This window comes from Agelaius phoeniceus, chromosome 12 (genome assembly GCF_051311805.1).
Source record: "Agelaius phoeniceus isolate bAgePho1 chromosome 12, bAgePho1.hap1, whole genome shotgun sequence".
Taxonomy (NCBI): Eukaryota; Metazoa; Chordata; class Aves; order Passeriformes; family Icteridae; genus Agelaius; species Agelaius phoeniceus.
The window spans coordinates 21,114,794-21,127,693 of NC_135276.1; the positions used below are offsets into that span (position 1 = coordinate 21,114,794).

A 12,900-nucleotide genomic window follows, 5' to 3' on the forward strand; every position below is an offset into this window, starting at 1 on the left:
TGAAGGCAAGGGCTGAAGTTTCTGGAGGAGGGATGCTGGGAATGCGTGGCAATCCAAGGAGGATCATTCACAAGACATTGGGCTAACAAAGAGAGCCATGGGGGAATTCAAGATGTATTTAAAATGAACCCAGGCCCCTATTCTTGACCACACTCCTTGAAGGATGTGCCCCCGATGAAGGAGCGGCTCCAAGGCAACGGAATGCAGTTTGCTGGAAGGGAAGGGCAGAGCTCCCAGCCTGACATAAGCCAGGGCTCGGATTCCTCTATCGCAGAGGCTGCGCCGCAGATAAGGCTGCGTCAACTTTTCCATTGGAGCTCTCTCCCCTCTAAGGTTCACAGTCAGAGCACAATGTTTTGACCAGGTGGAAAGTGAACGGAGGCTCCCAAAGCTGGGAGCTGCTGTGTGTATGAAACATCACCGTGTCACCTGCCCAGGCTTGGTTTCCCTCCACTGGGAACTGGAAAACTCATCTTCCTCCCCACGAATTCTTCACATTCCTGCGCAGCCATAAGCCCAGCCTCTCCAAGGAGCTGCTTAGAGCCACACAAAGTGCCCTGAAACACCCAACAACCCCAGGGACTGAAACCCAGACAGGTTAAACGTTAACCTGGAAGCTGAGTGGAGGGGACACAACCACGGTGCTGTGATCCTGCTCCAGCCCCTCAGGCCAGCTGCAGCTCCACAGCTCAGATCCAGCCCCACACCACCAAACCATGCCCAGACTCCCCACAAGCAGCAGGCACTGACAGGAAGGGAGGTTTTGGATAAAGGATCCTGGGATGGTCGTGGTTGGCAAGGTCCTTAAAGCTCATTTTGGTCCACCTGCTGCCATGGGCAGGGACACCTTCCACTATCCCAGTCTGCTCCCAGCCCTGTCCAACCTGTCCTGGGACACCTCCAGGGATGGGGCATTTCTCTGCTGCAGAGTCCATTTGCCTGTGGGAAGAACAGCAAGGAAAGGGGGTGAAATCTGGCACCTGGTTCCCATCACCACACCAAAAGCAGCGTGAGTGCAGGCAGGACTCTGCTCCTCCCAGACTCATCCTCCTGTAAGGCAGAGCAGGAGCAGCACACCAGCCTCACTGGCTGCCCACTCACTCTGTGTGGCCTCTTGGGTTAGTGTGTGGCACACCAGGAAGATGCTCCATTTCCAACAAAGCGCCAGAGGAGCCTGGCTCCCCCATGGGCCCCTCAGGCCAGCGCTGTCCCCACGTGCAGGGAGAGTTCTGGGGCCTGGTGCTGTGCAGGGGAGGGAAGGTTTTCCAGGGAGGTGTTCCAGTCCTGGCACAGCCCTCCCCCACGGGCTTCACTGCAGTTATCCCTGAAGACAGAAAAATTTGTGCTTGTTTTTCTGCTGCTGCTGAGCAGCTATGAAATGTCTCCCACCATGGAGAGCCTGAATAAATTCTGGCTCCTGAAGCAGCATCTGATTCAGCTTCTCTCCAACCTCCATCACAATTTCAAACCTTTAATTTCCTAAGGTAAAAGCAATGTCTGTGTCTGATTGCCAGAGGTCAGAGCATTTGTGGTTTATCTGTTTTACCCAATACAAACCCAATATTCCAATTTATTTCATTTATGCTAATATTCTGGGGAGATTCTTGGACTGGCCACAACTTATCACAAATTACTGGTCACAAACTTTTCCTCCCTGTCCCCATGGGAGCCCAGGAACCATCCCTGGATGGCCAGGAGAGCCAACTGTACACACAGTGTGTGCTTCCAGCAGCCTTTTGGGAATGCCTGGATTTCTCAGGTTCCAGGTCCATATGAAAAATAACACCAAAAAAGGCAGAAAGGAGGGAAACAGCCTGGTTTTTTATCCTTTCTCTGTTATATCTGGAGTGCTGGACCAAAACATGGCAGTTTTCATCCAGGGAAGCACCCTTTGAAGCTCCATGGATGGGTTTGAGGCCACGTGGAACCTGGAAAGCTCCCCCCAGTACCTCCAGTGAATTCAAGATTTGCTGCTGTGTGTCAGGGAAGCAACTCTGCTCTTTCTGGAGGGAATGGACAGATTGCAGGAGAAAACTGTATCCCAGTTGCTGCCAAATTCCACAGATTCAGTTATTAGTAGGCAATTAGGAATATTATTAACACTTCCTACTACGTTAAGCTCCATTTGCAGGGCATCTCAGCGCCAGCCCGGACGTTTCCGACGGCGCCCCAGCTCCGAGGCGCACGTGGCATCACGTACCCAAAACTGCGCCTTCCTGCCCGCTGCCTCCCGGCCCCTTCCCCGCAGCCGGATTTCATGCGGCTGTCTCACAAAATAAAACTGCAAGTAAAAAAAATTACAGAGATTAAAAATGAGGGGGGGGGGGGAAGGTAAATAAAAGCGCGGCGGCACAAAGGGAAAACAATTTTGCTCTTGTTTTTTAACTCACAATCAACATCTGAGCTATTCAGGAAGCTGGTGCACTGCCCTCCAACCAACTTCAATTAGGGAATTCAAAAGCAGTCAGACAAAAGAATGCCTGGGAGTTACTGCACCGCACCGAGATATTTTTAGCAAGAGCTGGGAGGCTGTTTGTGGGACACTGCTTTGCTTCTCTAGCGCTTCAGCTTTTGTATTTACATTCACAGGACAGCGAGATTTACTGGGTCAGAGAGAAAGAGAGGAGAAGCGGCACAACTGACGCGAATCCTTTTGCCTCTGATACTCTTGGAAGGTTTTCCAGCAAAGGCTGATGGAGGCCAGAGTGAAGCAGAACAAGATTTGCCTCCATCTGCTTCAGAAATCGCCTTTCAGCTGCAATCCCCAGTCGCTCCTTTGGAAGGGTGATGCAAAGCCCCCGGAAAGGCCGGCTCGCCCCCACAGCAGGCAGGACACGGCCCCTTCACCCGCACAAAGCTGCGGCCGCTGCCCTCGGCCACCCCCGGCTCAGCAGATGGAGCCACAAACCGGCCGGGGCGAGGCACCGGCACCCCCATCCCAAACCCCCCAGCCCAGCCCCGCTCCCAGCCGCTCGGCCGAGCCCCACCGAGCCGCTGCTGGTTTTTCAGAAGCCATTTCCTAACACGGCCACGCCGCAGCCGCCTTCCCCTCCGGGGCTCGGGAAGTGCCTGCGGCGGGGCGGAGGTGAAGGCCCCGGGCCGGAGCCCCCGGCAGGGCCGCTCTGGGGCCGCTCTGGGGGCGGCGGCCCCCCATGCCTGCGCTATCGGCACCGCTCCTCCAGCGCATCCCCCTCTTCCGCTCCCTCCCACCACTGCGGCAGCGCAGATGGCAGCAGTGTGACCTCGCTGTTCCTGCCTCCTTGTTTTGATCCTGCAGTCTTGATTGTTCAGGCTAATCCCACACTCCCAGCCTTGGCTGCCTGCCAGGACTGTTATTAATGGCACAAAAGCTTCTCATTCCAGCTACTTCTACATCCGCTAATGCTGTTGTTCCCTTCTCTCGCTCCCCCTCTCGCCACATTACAAACTGGAGCTGGAATATATTTTACAAGGGGAAAAAAACCCTTCTCTGATCATCCTCACGCGCTGAGGGCTCCACCAGAACCGTACGGAAAAGGCTCCTCAGCTCCAGCAATAAACACGGATGGAAAAGCAGTGAGACCACCCTGCTCAGCCTGTGATAAACAGCACATGGACGTGGGGACTTTCCAGCAATCCCTGAGGGAAAGCCAGGATCCCAGGCAGAGGCAGGCACAGCTCTGCAAGGCCTCGGGAGAGGGCTCTGCTGCCCGGGGCAGGGCTGCCACCACTGCCAGAGACCAGGACGGGTGGCACACCTGGCATGGCCCCCCTGGCACGGCACCCCCGGCTGCTCTTCAGTGGCCCTGGGGTCTCGGCTGCCCCTCCAGGGCCCCCCTGCCCTCCTGGCCCTGCTCTACACAGCAAACACCGAATTCCTACAACTGTAGCTCATTAAATCATACACTGAGAAGCAGCTTCATCTGAGCCCCTCATGTATCACGCTCACAGCCAGGCCCAAAATGCCCACGGCAAGGCCCAAAGCACCCTCGGCAAGGCCCAAAACTGTTTTTGGGTACATCCAGGGACGGGCTGTGGGGTGAAGCCCCCGGCAGGGAGCTTGGACCCAGTGACACAACACTGGGGTGCAGGTCCCACATCAGCTTGGACACAACACTGGGGTGCAGGTCCCACATCAGCCTGGACACAACACTGGGGTGCAGGTCCCACATCAGCCTGGACACAACACTGGAGTGCAGGTCCCACATCAGCCTGGACACAACACTGGGGTGCAGGTCCCACATCAGCCTGGACACAACACTGGGGTGCAGGTCCCACATCAGCTTGGACACAACACCGGGGTGCAGGTCCCACATCAGCCTGGACACAACACCGGGGTGCAGGTCCCACATCAGCCTGGACACAACACTGGGGTGCAGGTCCCACATCAGCTTGGACACAACACCGGGGTGCAGGTCCCACATCAGCTCCACCTGCTCGGGCATGGGGCTGCTGTGAGAGGGGAAGGATGAGGATATCCACTGCACCCTCCTGATCCAGCCAGACACCAGGCACAGATTGCTTGGCACTGCTGCCATACACACAAAAAAGTCTGGGGATGTCAGCCCAGCAGGCACCAGCACCACCCTCACCACACTGAGGGCCAGCTCACAGATTAGTACGGTTTGGAGATGTTTAAATTGCAAACACAGCCAGAGCTCGTGTCCCTGGGACCCTCCCATGGAGCAAGCCCACCTCCCCATGCAGGTCGTGCCACACTGGGAGCATCACTCAGCTCGTGTGTGAAGAACCTGCCCAGCTCGCAGCCCGAGCTGTCGCCCCGTCAGATGATTCACCACCCTGCCCTCGCTACTTGTGGAAACACAGCAGAGAGAAAAGCAGCTACGGGCACATTTCTCCTGATTAGGACAGTCAGTACATTTTTAATAAAGGGCTCTTTAAAGTTAATCTCATTTCAGTATTTACACATGTTAAACAGGTTACAGAGATCAAGACATAATGAAGTCAAGAAGGAGAGGACAATAAAGCATGGTGGGATATTGCAGAGGGAAGGATATCTCCAGCCTGTTGGTTTGGAGCACAGGGGGGCTGAAACACAGAATCCCAGAAAGATTTGTGTTGGAAGAGAACTTAAAGCTCATCCAGTTCCACCCCACGGGCAGGGACACCTTTCACTAGAGCAGATTGCTCCAAACCCCATCCAACCTGGCCTTGGACACTTCCAGGGAAGAGTAGTGAGAGAGAGGGGCACAAACCACAGATCCCAGCAGAGGAAGGGGCTCAGACACTGGGGATAACTGGCTGTTGCTCGTTCACAACAGATCAGCAGCACGTTTCTGATGCAATCTCTACCTCCAGTTTCTCTTCCCTGAACACAGCCCCTGCCTGTTCCTTCCCAGCTCAGCCAGTGAGCACAGCCATGTCCCACCCCAGCCCCACACCAGCAGAGCCCTTGTGAACAGCACACAGGCCTGGATTCCCCCTCAGACACATCCTCAGACCCTCCCTAGAGCAGTCCCAGCCCATCTCCTGCTGCAGCAGCTCTGCCCCTGCTGAGCTTACACCTGACAGCAGCAAAACCTGAAATATCCACTACTGGCTCCAGTGGCAGCAGTGGAACTTCATGAAACTCTGCTCTGAGGCTCTTCACGTGCCATGGATTAACCCTGAGGAATTCAAAAATCTTCCTGAAATGCACAATATTCCATTTGCTTTATCACAGTGCAATGGCTTGGGGATGGGGGATGCACAAGGGCCACCAGGGAGGAAAAACCTAGTTGTTAGGGATTATTTCTCTGCTGTGCAAGAGAAAATGTTGGTTTCTGTTCAGAGCTCCCATCTTTCATTGCTGAGGGTGCAGGAGACAAAAAAAAGAGCTTTATTTAAACTACTTGATAGTCACGAGATCAAGCAGAACAAAAGGAAAAATGTATTTGGAGGGAAATGTTAGTTCTAGAGCTCAAACAGTGCTTCAAGTTCCCATTAAATAACTTTGAGCTGAGACAGGAAGCCGGGAAGGCAGCACCAAGTGCTGGATCACGGAGTGCTGGTCACAGGGAGTAAAGCAAAGGCACCTGGAACTGCAGGCACTAAGCTCAGCTGCACAGGAACAGGGGAGCTGGAGTGTGAAGCAAATGGATTTTAAGGAGAAGTAGTGGATGAGGCAAGAGGGGAACACCAAAAATAGGAGAACAGTTCAAATTAATAAACTTTTTCCAAGCCAGAAGGACTTGGTGCAGAATATCAGCAAACAGATGACAGAACTTCCCCAAGTAAATTCTTGCATTTCTACAGATTCAAACCAACTACAGCAGGTATTTTCAAACCAAGAGATAACTAAGGAGAGTCTAGTTACATATTTGCAGATGCAAGGGCTACTAAAGCCACACCTGAGCTCCTCTCCCACTATTAACCTTCCTAAGGAATCTGGTACTTTGGATTTTAATTCCTTTAGCTGCCACTTCCAGCAGGGAGAGACATCTCTATTTGTAACCCCCCCAGAACAAGGGGAGCAGGGTGGGTGTTAGCTGAGGTCACCCCAAACCTGAGGGCAGCAGATGTTTTGTATGCAAACCCCCAGACCCTGCCCTGGTGCTGGCAGTGGGCACAGCCAGGCTTCCAACCCACCAGATGCTCCCAACTTTCTCCTTGCTAAGCTCAATAGTCTGTGTTTCCCACTCCCACTGCCTGAAACGAGGCTTCTGAGCCCCGTTGAAGCCCCCAGCCTCTTCTCTTCTTCTCCCAGTGAATACTCCTTTAACCTCATTAGCAAAGGCACGCGGGGAGCCCGTCCCACCCACTCCCCACAGAATCCCTAACTCAGAGTGCTCTGATCCCAGGGGACTGGGAACAACAAATATTGCTGGGTTTAGGACAAACCCACCCTGATGGTGCCAAGACATAACACCAGCAGTGTCCCAGAACCCAGAGCATCCCTTCTGTCATGTCCCAGTGCCACCAAGCGCTGTTCCCAGCAGGGCCTGGTGCTGCCCATTCCCAGCCCTTGGCACTGGTAGCTCATCCACCCTCGCCCCAGCACACCCACAGCTCAGGAATTTTCCTGCACCACACCTACACCTGCCTGCCAGCACTGGCTCAGGCACCTCCAGCCCCATGGGAGCCTCCCCTGCACACAGCTGTACCACCAGCACCAGCTGAGGGGCTGCTCCTGCCAAGCTCTCCTCTCCTGTAGGTCCTGTACGATTGTAGAGCTTCAGCAACAGAATCCTGAGGGTCTCAGCTGTGCTCTGACATCATCTGGAAACCACTGCCTTGATGCTTGTAACCTCACAAGGATTTAGGACATCTCTTGGTGAGCTCCCAAACCAGAAATCCCAATGGAGACCTGTCCTACAGTGGGCTATGACTCCTGTCCTGTGACCCCAAACAAGTTCACACGGGAAAACACCGAGTGTAAGATGTGAAGGGTCACATGATGGCAACACACCTACACAGAACGCTCCAGCCTGCACCTGGGGAAAGAATTTAATCACCAGTTTCTGCTTCCCCACAGGAGCCAAGGCACCACCTGTGCTCAAAGCACCGTGTCACCTCTTCCCTGGCTTGTCACATGTGGCACACGAGGCTCTGGAGATGTGGCACCTGCCCTGAGGGACAGCAGCAGTGCTCACCATCCTAGACCTGGTTTTAAAAATCCCCCCCTTGTCCAGATCACCAACATTAATTCTTATGAGCTTAGTTGGTGTTAAGAGCTGACAAAAGGGACAGGGTGAGGACAGGTGAGGTTCCTGCCTCCCCATCAGAGGGAACAGACACAGCAAGAGAAAAGCTGCCCTGCCCTTCCTGAGGCAGCAGCACAGACCAGATGGGTCTTTAAGTGGCATTAAGAGGGAGACAGCTCTACTACATCCAGCCCTTTCCTCCAGGGCTAGAAACTCACTGTCCTTGCAGCCAGGTCTCCAGCACAGAGAACCAGCCTTTGGCTTTTTCCCTCTTTGTTCTTCCCTGCCACTTCCTGCCTCGTGTTTACCTTCCGGACCTGCAATCTCCATCCGGCTCACAGCTCCTCCTGCCTTGGAAAGTCTTTGAGATGCATATTATACAAGACACACAAAAATAAATTGGTTTTAATCCTCCAGATTCCAGCACTCCCAAACAAGGATCTTAAGGAGCTTTACAAACAATGGATTAAGCCTTAAGACTCCCTTAAGAAGAGGTAAGGAAATGCCTCTGGCCGAGGCAGAGGGAGGTGAGTGAGGCTGAAGGCTGCACAGAACCACTTCAGAGTGCAGAGCTCACCAGGTTCCATGCACACAAACATGAGAGAGTCCATCCCTGATCCATCACCAGCCTAGAGGCACCTTTGCCATTTCGCTCCAGACTCTGAAACAGCTCCAAAACCTTAATCTTTTCAATGCCAAATGCCCTTTCCTACCTTTGGGCATCAGTGCTACACAAAACACTCATCCCAAGGAAAATGACCCCATGGATTGCAGCCCCACTGGGTCCTGACATTCACCTGGAGCACTATGAAGATTTCCTGACAGCCAGTGCTTGTTAGCAGAGGTGCAGGATGCTCCCAGTGGGCATTCCAAGCAGCCCACTGGATGTAACCCACAGACAGGCACCTCTTCTTGCTTTGCACAATGTGACCATGACTTGACAGGCACCGATCTCTGCTCTGCTGATCAGTGACAGCACCCAGGGAATGGCTGGAGCTGTGTCAGGAGAGGTTTAGGTTGGAGATCAGGAAAGGTTTTTCCCCCAGAGGGTGCTGGGGAATGGTCCTGGCCCCAAGGCTGCCAGAGCTCCAGGAGAGTTTGGACAATGCTCTCAGGGAGGCCCAGGGTGGGAGTGCTGGGGTGTCTGTGCAGGGACAGGAGCTGGACTCAGTGATCCCTGTGGGGCCCTTCCAGCTGAGGATGCTCCACAATTCTCCGACTTTGGGTCACAAGCTCTGCAGGCTTAACCTACATTAACACATCACTCATTCCTAGTGCACCCCAGTCTGCAAAGCCCTCAGACTTCTTCCCAACTAGATTTTGCATACATGTTGTAAACAAGCTTTACATCCTTTTGATCAGCACTACCCGGGGAGGGGGAGGAGACTTCCTGTCCCACTCTGCCACCGCTCGCTGCGCTCGGCTCTCGCCGCCCCGTGAGCGATGATGACATTTTCTATTTTGGTGGCTTTTTCTTCATATATTTGTAGCGAGCGGCTGCGCTCGGGCCCAGCAGCGCTGTGGATCTCAGTGTGGGTTTTAACTCAGCTTAAAGCGGCAGAGCCATTTGTTGCAGCGTCTCCTTGCCGCGGCCAGCCGGACGCTCCCCGTTCCCCAGCCAGACGCTGGCACGCTCCCGGCTCCTCACTTTCCCTGCCAGTCATCCCAGGCAGACATTTTTGCGAAAGAACTTGTTTACAGACAAACCAGGCTGCCGTGTTTTCCTGCCGGTGCTTATCTGCTGGAGATAACTCGGGTTTCTGCTTGCCCACGGGCAACCGGCCAAGCGCTCACCACCAACACCTCCCTGCACCTCGTGGCCACTTCACGTGGCCAAACCCTCGCCCTGCTCCGGGAAGCGCGGCCGAGCCCCGCCAACACCGGCACGGGAACGTCCCAGCCCGGCTCTGGCGACACCACGCTGGTGGAAGGGGCAGAAGGCTGGGATCTCCCTCCCTCTGGGTCCGGCAGGCACTGTGGGAATGGTTCGTGCTCTCCTGTGACTCCAGCTCACCGCTTCCACGTCCTCCCCGTGCCAGCTCAGAGGAGCTGATGAAATCCGCAGGCTGTGGGCAGCCTCGCTGCAGAGCAGGAATGTTCTGGAGTCGGTTACTAACACTGTGCTTTGCATATTGTGTTTCAAACACTACATGCTTCTACACGCTCCGTGTCAACAAGGGGAAAGGATTGTCAGCCCAGAATGAAGTCCTAATCGGAGCTGTTCGCAATCCAGCAGCTCCCAGGTGCGCTGCGAGGACCCCGCGGGGCTATTCCTGCATTACTCCTGCATTCAGCTCAGCCCTTCCCTCCTGAGAACCATCCCAGCTCCTTCCCTAATCATCATCTCCTGGCTGAGCCCCGTGTGCTCCTCAGCTCTGCCCAGCGTGGCTTCCACAGGATGCACAGCCAGGACACGTATCCTTAGGATGTTCATCCATGAGCCTATGAACATCCTTAGGATGTTCATCCATTAGGTGCTGGCAGATGTGGGATACTAAACAGGGAGGAAAACCAAACCCAGCATAGACTCCTCTGGGTGAAACCACTTTCAGATTTACAGAATCCTGGAATGGTTTAGGTTGGAAGGAAACTTAAAGCTCATTCTATTCCATGCCTGCCATGGGCAGGGACACTTTCCACTATCCCAGGTTGCTCCAAGTCCCCTCCAACCTGGCCTTGGACACTGACAGGGATCCAGGGGCAGCCACAGCTGCTCTGGGCACCCTGTGCCAGGGCCTCACCTCCCTCACAGGGAAGAATTTCTTCCCAATATCTCACCTAACCCGGTCCTCTGTCAGCTTAAAGCCATTAAACTCAAGGGAAAGCAATTTTTTTCCCCACAAAGAACACACTCCATGAAGCTGGGGGTGTGCTGCTCTTACAGATGCTCTATGTGAACCAAAATTTGCTGAAATTATTACAGAAACATTCCACCACCTCCCAAAATAAGCAGCTTTGTGTATCTTTGCCTGGCTAAAGGATGAAAAAAGCCCTGCAGAGTGGAGCACAGTTTCCATTTCCTCGCACACTCCTACCAGGGCTGTGCTCACAACAAACGCTCCGACCTTTCCTCAAAGAAATCTCTGTTTGCTGCTCCTTATAAATTTGCAGAATTTTGGCTCATTTCCATTTCACCCACTTTTGAATACGACACTCCCCACCCCCACACAACTGTTCCTTTCTCAGGGATGACAGGCTATCCAAAAAAATCCCAGGAGCACTTGAGCTCCTTGTTCCCTCCCCGGCCGGCATCGCTCTGCCGGCAGACAAAGGAGCACTGGGAATTGCAGACCAACCTGTTGCAGGAAGCATTTCACCTCAGAGTTCAGTGCTCCAGTTTCTCCTGATCCCCGATAACGACATTTTTCCATCCCTCCCCTCACCCACGATTTTCTATGCAATCATTTGTGACACATTTAAATTATTTCATTATTTTCCTATCAAAGCCAGAACCTCAAATCCCTTTGGAAAGAGGCAGTGGCTATCAGCAGGATCACCCCACAACCTTGCTCTGTTTTTCCATCACTGCTGATGTGGTGACAAAGAAGGAGATTTTTCAATTTGTTTTGTCCACGAGCCAAAAATTCCTTTTAATGGCCTGAATATGGTGCCTGTGCTGGTCTCTCCCCGCTCCAGCTCAACCCTCGCTTACAACAGCCCCTGCCTACAACACGGAGTTGGCCTCCTTTTGCAGGAAAATAAGGCCAAACCAGCTTGAAAGCATGTTTGGAATCTGGAGATTAATTCCATGTAAACTAATGCATTCAAACCTCTTTGTAGGGCTGCAGCAAGAGCTGGCTGAGCCTGGCGAGAAGTAGGGCAGCGTGTAGGGACGGTGGGGAGGGAGGCAGCCCTGCCCCCAGTGTGCAACCCTTTAGGAAAGCTCACAACCCGTAGTAAAGCCCTATCCTGCTCCGCCGAACCGGCCACGCCACAGACCGTCACGCCCGGGCTCACCCGGGGTGACAAAGAGGTGCTGGAGGTGGCAGGAGGGCAGGTCAGGGGTCAGGAGGGCTCCCACGGGAGCCTCCAGCCGGGATCCAGAGCTTTTGTTCAGCAGAAAATGCCGGGAGCAACAAAGCCCAGCAGTGCACGGAGCTGCTCGGGGTGAGCCCCCCGTCCCTGCTCAGCCCTCCCCTCCCCGCTTCCCTCCACTGTGTCTCTCTCTCTTCTCTCTCTCTGGGAGATAAATTATTCAGGATGAAACCATTTTAAACTCCATTGGGATGCTGAGCAAAGCTAAGATGGGTGGTGCTGCAGAGGAAGCTGCCAGGGCCATGATCAGAATCCCAGGCTTCCTCATGCAGAGGCTCCAAGTGCAGCTACAGCCCATCCTGGGACCCTGTGCCAGGAAACACCCCAAAATCTCTGAGCACCCAGATCCCAGTGCACCCATCACAGCCAGGGACACCCCAACCACAGCACTGTTAGGCCCAGGGACCTCCCACACCTGAGTCCATCCATGGCAGGCTCCCCAGAGCCACCCCATCAGCCACGTCTGAGCACTAAATGCCCTCCTTCCCGAATTTTCCTCCTGTGGCAGAGTATAAAGTGGCACAGACACTTCACAGACACTCCCAAGCACAGACCCAGGCATGGAAGATGAAAGCAGGGCTGGCCCACTCCTGGGTGCCACGTTCCTGCTGGGTGACCCAGCACACCCAGGCTCCCCACACTGCTGCCACAGCTGGGTAGGATGAGATGGCTCCCATGAGAGGAACGGGGTGCTGAGGCCATGGAGGTGTCCCCACCACCCCCTCCACCACCAGGAGCACTGGGCCACCCTGCCAAAGGAATGGGGCAGGAGGACAGCAGCCATCCCACTGCCCTCCTGCCATGGGATGGGTTCCCAGGGAGGTCCCCCAACCACCTGCTGGGCTTGAGACCACCACGAGATTGTTTCTACAAGGACTGGAGAGTGTTGGAGAGACTACAAGAGCATGGAGAGACAGGGTAAGGGGAAATGGCTTCCCACTGCCAGAGGGCAGGGTTAGGTGGGATATTGGGAAGGAATCCTTTCCTGGGAGGGTGGGGACACCCTGGCACAGGTACCCAGAGAAGCTGTGGCTGCCCCTGGATCCCTGGAAGTGTCCAAGGCCAGCCTGGATGGAGCTCAAAGCAACCTGGGATAGAGGAAAGCGTCCCTGCCCATGGCAGGGGTGGCACTGGATGGGTTTTAATGTCCCTTCCAAACCAAGCTGTGCCATGATTCCCTGATTCCATGGCTACACAAGCAGCAGCACACACAGTCCTTGCACACAAACACCAGCACAGTGCT

At 54.3% G+C, this 12,900-nt stretch overlaps 1 protein-coding gene across 3 annotated transcripts in view; it reads right to left on the minus strand.

Annotated features, from left to right (window-relative positions):
• Positions 1-12,900, minus strand: part of ANKRD11 (ankyrin repeat domain containing 11) — a 130,648-nt gene that overhangs the window by 61,144 nt on the left and 56,604 nt on the right. The gene's annotated exons all lie outside the window — the stretch shown is intronic.